The following is a 7,893-nucleotide window of genomic DNA, read 5'->3' as shown; positions in this document are numbered from 1 at the left end:
GTATGTATGTTTGTGTGCGATGATGTTTTCAGCATAGTATTTTTTCGTAGACTTAGAGAAGGTTTTAAGGATATTATAAGTTGACACAATATTGTATTGATTTAAAGATGAGAGACTAAAATTACGGAGTCCGAGAGATCAATTAGTGAACTACCTAATAGTTACCTGAACTTAAACAGTTACTTTCTTCCTTTTACCAGTTACCGCATTAAAAAAAAAGCTTAAAAGAAAAGAAAGAGGAAAAAAAGAGAGAAATGTCTATTACACGATTAATAAAACAGCTCGAGTACCGAAGTGAAGGCTTTCAATTCTCAGACTATCACATTGTTGAGCAATTTCCGGTGGTAGACGCAGCAACCTGTTTTGCAAGACTCGAGCACAGAACCGGATCCCAAGCGATGAGAACATCTTGACAACTGATTATGATGCATTGCCCATTTATAAATAAATGGTTTTGAAGAATTTTAGTGGGTAGGCTTATATGGAGGAAAATGTTGCGGCAGAGGTGCGCAATTAATGTAGAGTCATTATTTTAATTTTACTATATATTATAAATATGAAAGTCTTCAAACCATTATGCGGTCGACTCCGTGGAATAATTAGTGGTTACTTTTGTTAAAACACGTCAGGATTTGTAGCAATGCAATAGACCGATGATTACTCTTATTCTTTTTGATGTGTTTTTGGAAACTCCTAAATTCAGAAGTGGAAAAACGTGCTGATATTTATGTTGAGGATTTGTATGGCGTCTTCAATAGGTAATAGGACTACTGATTAACTGATTATCAATCTTCTATGTAAGCAAACTATAAACTATCGGAAAAAAACGTGAAGTTACTTCAAAGCCTTTTATAAGGCTTTTTATCAACCAATAATGACACTTTAGTTAATAACTTCAAGCATTTAATTGATATCTATTGTCAGATTAATGAGTTACATCATTATCATCCGACAAGCCATTGTCATAAATCTACCGTTTGGTGTAAAAAGTAGAAATCTTTTATAGTCTTGATTAATGTTTTAATAGTTTTATGATATAAAACACTATTATGCTTGCGTCATGTTATAGCAAAGCGTAGCTCGTAAATGTGAAATGTGCTCCCGAGCTTTGTTGTAGTTTCAAATCTGCATTTTGTATTTAGACATCTAACTTCATTTCGATTTTAAAAAAGTTATTTAGCTTAGCTTTGCATATCTTTTAGCTTCCATTCTCTCATATTACACCAGAAACACACTTTTCTCTTATTTTATTTCATAGTAATATTATTATGTTAGTACAGTCGTTATGCAAAATGGCACGCGGCGCAGTTTTAATTTACATCTATGATTATTTTCTTGGTTCTATTTGTATCATAAAACATTGGTATAGATATATATTTTATAGCCAATAATTAAATAGGTATCTAAAGCTAAATTGAAACTTGCTTAACTTAGTCGTAACTTAGTCTTAAAACCATAAAACATAGATTTTCTAATAGATATTATAGCTTTACTCAGCAATTATCTGCTATAAAGTATGGTATAATTTTATATAGTAAGTATTTATTTCACTGATAAAATCATTTTTTAAACATGTAAGTTCTTTTAAGCTTGGTCGCACAGAATGAATTAAATGTAATATTTTTCTATTTTTGGCCAGTGGACCGTGGCACCTACTGGTCGTAATGTTCTCTATGGCAACCCCTCGTTGGCCGGTCAGCTCACCTAGCAGGTTGCTGGGTCCTTGACCGCAAGGCTAGGCTCGGGAAACAAGCAAAGCTATTGTTTGGGGTAATTTTACAGCTTTTGTGGGTAATTTTATTTGTACAGTCATTTAATTAAATGCTTTAAACTTAGCTGCAATACATACTGATGAATGACAAAATTACTATTGGCATATTTAATGGGAACTAGTAGTCATACCTACGTATCATAGGGTTCATTTCCTAGATGATTATTCTGTGTAATACTTATTTACTTAGTCATTATTTAACTATGTGTTAATAGTACCTAACTCACAGAAATACGCACCACATTTTTAAATACCTGTGTTATTTACACACACATAAGCGGCAAAGGTTTTTCTAGGAATGTTGTATCTAGGATTATAAATGTACCTTTGAAACAGGTATTTTCCAAGACGTTTTATTTCATAGTATAAAGAGATTAATTAACTAACTACAACAATCAGTGCAAACATAGGAAATGTTAATTGGGCAGATTACGATAAACTGTGGGGAAGTTTGCAAGCCGGATTCTGGCAACACCACATTGCGCGCGCAGTCTGCCGTGCGACAGGTGAGCGCGCGCACGTCACGAACGCTTCCAAATTCAAAATTCGAATCGCGAATCCCGCGCACGATAACTTTTACTTTCCTTTTTTTAATATTACGTCACAGTCGTGTTACGTTTAGTAATCGCCGGTCGTTCTGACGCAAGTGATTCTAGTGCAAGTGAAGTGATCCTTTAAGTTTGTGATTGTTCTAAAATGGGATTGTGATTGGTCAAGAAGCGAAGGAAAATTGTAAGTGTGATGAGCTTTGTAGAAAAGCTTGTAGTGTCTCTTATTTTTTCATTTTACCTATGTACTTAATCTTTGTGAACTCTGAAAACAGTAACATACTTACATTGTGTAAAATATCCACTAAAAGTAAAATAGTAATGACTATTATTATATTTAATAGACCCTTTATAATACTACGTCGTCGTAGTAGAACTGTCTGAAGGGTGCCTGATTTATTAGGTACTACATAACTACATAGGTATCATGCTATTGTTTAAGTGATTAGAAAAAAGTGATGGATAAGGTCTATTATTATTTTTCTAAGTTAAAATTGATTACTATTACCACGAGTAACTTGTTTATTCTTATATCGTCGTTGTCGATTTGGGTTTATTTAAATATTTGAACCCAGTATTAATAGAACATAACATGTTATATTATCATAATTATTAGATATATGAATGTCTTCTTAATTATGACCTCTATTCACTTGTTTTAAGATCCATAATTATTTATCTTAAGATACACCTGTTTTTCGAAGAACTAGCATAAAAACAATATCGTTGCTTATAAAGACAAACGAGCAGACACAGTTCCTCACTTTTTATTAGATTTCCAACTGTATAGTTTTGTAATAAAGTCAAAAATCGATTGTAAAGAAGTTATTTATGGACTATCTATTATATTATTATGTATAACAAGTTATGTTATTTACCTACGAATGTTATCACATAACGCTTTTATTTACTAAAGCTGTGCGTACATAATTATGCGAGGTGTGGATCAAGGTGTACCAGAACACGTACTCGTATGGACTAAACTTGGCAAATGATCATGTTAACCGATTTTATAACTACATAGTTTAATTTGTTTGAACGTAGTCTTAAATTGTTTCTGTTTTGAAGTACGTAAACGCGCAGCTACGGACTACCTAGCGGGTTTTCCGGGGCTCCGGCTCGAAAAGCAGGAGTAGAAACGGGGTGGTTTTAGTCAATAAGAGTCTGACACTCCCTCTCGCTTCGCCCATGGCGAGAGAAGTCATTGGATGATATTCCCCCCTTAAAAAAGTATTGCGTAAATACCGGCTACGTCGTTGCCAGGGTCTAATACCAACGCTCGTAAAACTTTCGGCATTCTTCGAAAAGTTTGACCAAACATAACATCACTTGTCTAGAAACCATGATCCATCTTAATTACGAACTTACGAAGATAGAGTCAACATAGCAATACCAAACTCTTTGCTTATTATAACTTTCGTTCGACAATTAACCATAATGCTGGCAACGCACCGGTGACTCCTCTGGTGTTGCGGGTGTCCATAGGCGGCGCTGATCGCTAGCCATCAGGTGACTCGTCTGCTCGTTTGCCACCTATTCCATAAAGAAAATACCTGCTACTCATGTAATTGTTTGAATATGAGCCCCCAGTTTCGCTTGAAACTAGTCGAGTTCAGTTACGTAGGTACGTGAGTACGCTGGTAAACATAATAATTAACAACAAACTTAATTGTTTTCCTAAGAATCATGTTAATATTAGTTGGGTACGTAAGGAAGTTGTAAACGATATGAATTCAAATTGAAATGAAAATGAAAGTTACGAGTACATTTGTACGTTTACATGCATAATAAAATTGTAACTTGGTATAACTTCATACATAAACAAGTGACATTTAAGTTAGCCTGCTTGGTGGATTATCACAACTTCACAACACAAGTGGTTTATGTAACTTTGACACAGAAAAACCGTTGTTAATATAATATGTAATATGATTGTCTGCAATTATTTGCAAGCTGCAACCTTCATGTGCCTTTCGAAACCACTGAGAAATTGTAAACATGTATTTTTTTTAAAGAGTAGCGAATGGAGTTTCTTGCTTGTTCTTCTTCGTTCGAAGTTACACTTTGAGACGAGCACTTAGCTTCACTGATGGACAGACTGACAGACTATTATTTATTTCTTTATTTGTTGACATTTCAAAAGTACTTATTTATGGTTTAATTGGAATAAATGATTTGACTTTGAAACTGTTTATGATCATAAAACGTTGTTGTACTGTGACTTCTTCAACAATAGTTTTTTTTAATCCATGACAATGCAAGGACCATCTATGTCCGTTCCCACAAGTGTCGTGTTGCAATTTCGTGTAGTTATGTTTTCAACAGTTTCAGTTTTACAGAATTAAACGTGATAGGTTGAGTTTTTGTTTTGTTTGTCTTAATTCCGGCAATTCTTTTTGTATAATTCTTCCTAAATATGTATTTCCTTTAGTATACATTCGTAATATCTTTGAAACTTTGGATTATATTATTTATATACAAATACTTCAAGGACATAAATGGTATAGATTATATTATTGGGTCGAAAGAGAAAATCTGTCTAAATCTTAAACTCTTGATCACGACATCTTTTTTGCTAGTTGGTGATAGAGTATTGATTTTTTTATTTTAATTCTTCTCTAAAATTAATATTGTGAAGTTATAATTTCTTATGACATCACGTATCATCCTAAATGTTAGTGATCTGACACTAGTTCACGACTAATTTCTTAGAATAGCTGCCTCACGACTGTAGCTAAAACGTGATCTTTCAAATAAATAACAGCATTCATATTATTACTATTAGAAAATAATTATGTCTCTATTAGTGTCGAGATGTACCAAGTTATATAAATGTATTTATTTCTTTGTTATTATATACAATTAACTAAGTTGTGTATGTATTCGTGTTTTGTTATTGTTCGATTTTTCATAAATGGAGAGGTTTAAGTTAAGAATTATTACAACTTCCAAGATTATTTAGTAACTATTTGTACAGTTGTGACTTCTCAAGGTTACCATGCGTAAGTACTATATGTTACTATGGGTAATAGTTGAATTACTATGTACGAACTATAAGGTAATTTTAATAACTATAAGGTAATTGATTGGCAGACTAATCGACCCACATGTTAATGACTAACTTTTGATTGAAATCTTAGTGGGAAACTGTTACATTTTAATTTACGTTCTTAAATGGTTTTTAATTATAAAAGCTATGAGTTCTTCCTCACAATTTGTAAGACAATGGAATACAATATTAACGGACATTACAAACAGAATAACAAACACACAGAGAAAACTTAAGAACAAGTAAAAGTAAATATTAATTAAATATTCCACGGTAGTTGTGTTTTATAAAAATTCTCACGTCCGCCATCTTGGAGGCATGAATTTAGCATGCGTAGGCGCATGACGGTATGACGAATGCTAACTTAATTTGTCATGAAACAATATAATGATAAGAATCTTTTTATTTACTTGAAATGGGGACTATGAAAAATGAGATAGTTAATTTTATTGCATATTTAAATGTATTGTATGTGTGCCTTAAAAAAAAAATCGGCCTTTTGTTTTATATAGCCTTATGTCCTAGGGCAGGGATGGCGAACCATTGGTACGCGTGCCTTTGATGGTACACAGCACAATATTTTGGGCACGTCATTGATTACAAAATGTGCTCTTTGCCTGTCGCTATTTTCAGATACAATTAACATTCAAGTTTCAGAAGTACACATATGACTCCAGATCAGTAAGAATTTTGCGTAAGGAACTACCAAAAAAAAAAAACAAAAAATTGTTGACACCTGTAGGACCTCAAAAATATTTCTTTGGAAAAATGGAACGTTGAGGTGTATCGTCCATATTACGATCTCTGTCCTAGGGTGTAGATAAGCGTAGCAGAAAAAGAAGCATTGTATGTTTATAATTTATTTACAGAAATTTAGTTTCAAATTCTAACAAATTTTGCTCGATTCGGCTATCAAACCCATTAGACATCGTATAGTACCTATAGTCAAACTTGTAACCATTTGCGTGAGGTTTGTCTATCAACGCAAGTATACCTTTTGTTACAACAGACACATCGCCGGAAGTAATTTTATGTATTTAATAATTAGCACTTATTGTTTGTTTGATTTATCGTATATGTTTCGTAGCAAGCGTGTTGTGTCATAACATATTCATATATGTATGTAACATACGAATAATTAAATTAGTTGTAACGGACATTTCTATATGTATTTGTACACTATGTGGGATAGGTCACTAGGGTTTACTAACCAATGTCCCAAAGGATCGTTGCAAACTTTATTATTTTAATAAAAAAGAAACTATAGCTTTACGCTTAAAAATTAGACACTGGAACAATTTTAAAATTCAATAAAAATAGAGATTCAGAAAGTTATGCAGCTAGTCTCTTCTGCCAGTGGCTTCATCTGCGTTCCCCTTAGGATTAACTACAAAAAAGTAAAATAGAAAAGTATTCTATCACTCAAGTCAGCTCATACCCTGTTTGTATACCACATCAAAATCCGTTCAGTAGCTCCAGCGTGATTGACGAACAAACATCTGAACATCCAAATATTCAAACAAACAAACTTATGATAATAAAAATAAGATCTTATCTCCAAATCCTAAAAAAAAAACTTAAATATACATACTAAAAATAAAGACAGTGATCTAGTCTGTTTATAACGTCACACTTACAAAGTCGTAAAACAGTAATTAAGAACATGATTAAGGTTGAATACGCACGACTATTATCACTGTTCTGTTATCAGTAAACGTGCCTACACATCTCGTGTTGATAACAGATTTTATGCCTAGATTAAGTACTAACTAAGACCTAGGTAAAGACTAGGCTTATGTTTATTATCTCTGTGGATTAATGTCTGTTGAATCCAGTATCTATTTTAGATAGTTTATACCAATTTTACAAAAGCGTAGGTGGAGTCTGATCTCTACTTAACCCTTTTGCAAATAAAAGGATGATATTTATGTTATGTTACTCATCACTACATAGTATAAAACAAAGTCGCTTTTTCTGTCATGTGTGTTGTATGTCCCTATGAACGCTTAAATCTTTAAAACTACGCAACGGATTTTGATGCGGTTTTTTTTAATAGATAGAGTAACTCATGAGGAAGGTTTTTATGTATAATATCATCCATTAAATAGTGGACAAATACTGTTATTTTTGAGGTTTCTAATGTGATGTCGCAAATAATTACATTTTTTCCGCTTACATTGCAAACGCAGGCTGAATCCTACGAGATTTATCAAAATAATGTACTAAGTATTGTACACAATGAAAAGGTCTACAGAAAACTCCGCGATGGTATATGTCTATCTCTTATGGATATCCCACAGTAAATTTTTTTGTCATTTACTTTTTACGACAAATAATGACTAATATTCGAAGCGATTTTAACCAATACAGCATTAATCCTTATCCAATTAAATACCTTAAATACATTGTTGATTTAATATAGATCTATTTGGCCTTTTACAGCATCTGATTTAAATCAATATTTTTGAAGATGTACAGATTTAAAAATTGCGGAACGTAGCGTTTACGGCGACGCGGCGCGGCGG

At 32.8% G+C, this 7,893-nt stretch overlaps 1 protein-coding gene across 1 annotated transcript in view; it reads left to right on the top strand.

Annotated features, from left to right (window-relative positions):
* The first annotated feature begins 2,246 nt into the window (after positions 1-2,246).
* LOC118274558 (solute carrier organic anion transporter family member 4A1) overlaps positions 2,247-7,893 on the top strand; it is a 54,091-nt gene continuing 48,444 nt past the window's right edge. The window contains exon 1 of the mRNA XM_035592124.2: positions 2,247-2,503. The gene's annotated coding sequence lies outside the window, so the exon portion shown is untranslated. The remainder of the gene's footprint in view (positions 2,504-7,893) is intronic.

This window comes from Spodoptera frugiperda, chromosome 15 (genome assembly GCF_023101765.2).
Source record: "Spodoptera frugiperda isolate SF20-4 chromosome 15, AGI-APGP_CSIRO_Sfru_2.0, whole genome shotgun sequence".
Lineage (NCBI taxonomy): Eukaryota > Metazoa > Arthropoda > Insecta > Lepidoptera > Noctuidae > Spodoptera > Spodoptera frugiperda.
This window is presented reverse-complemented; position numbering and strand designations above follow the sequence as displayed.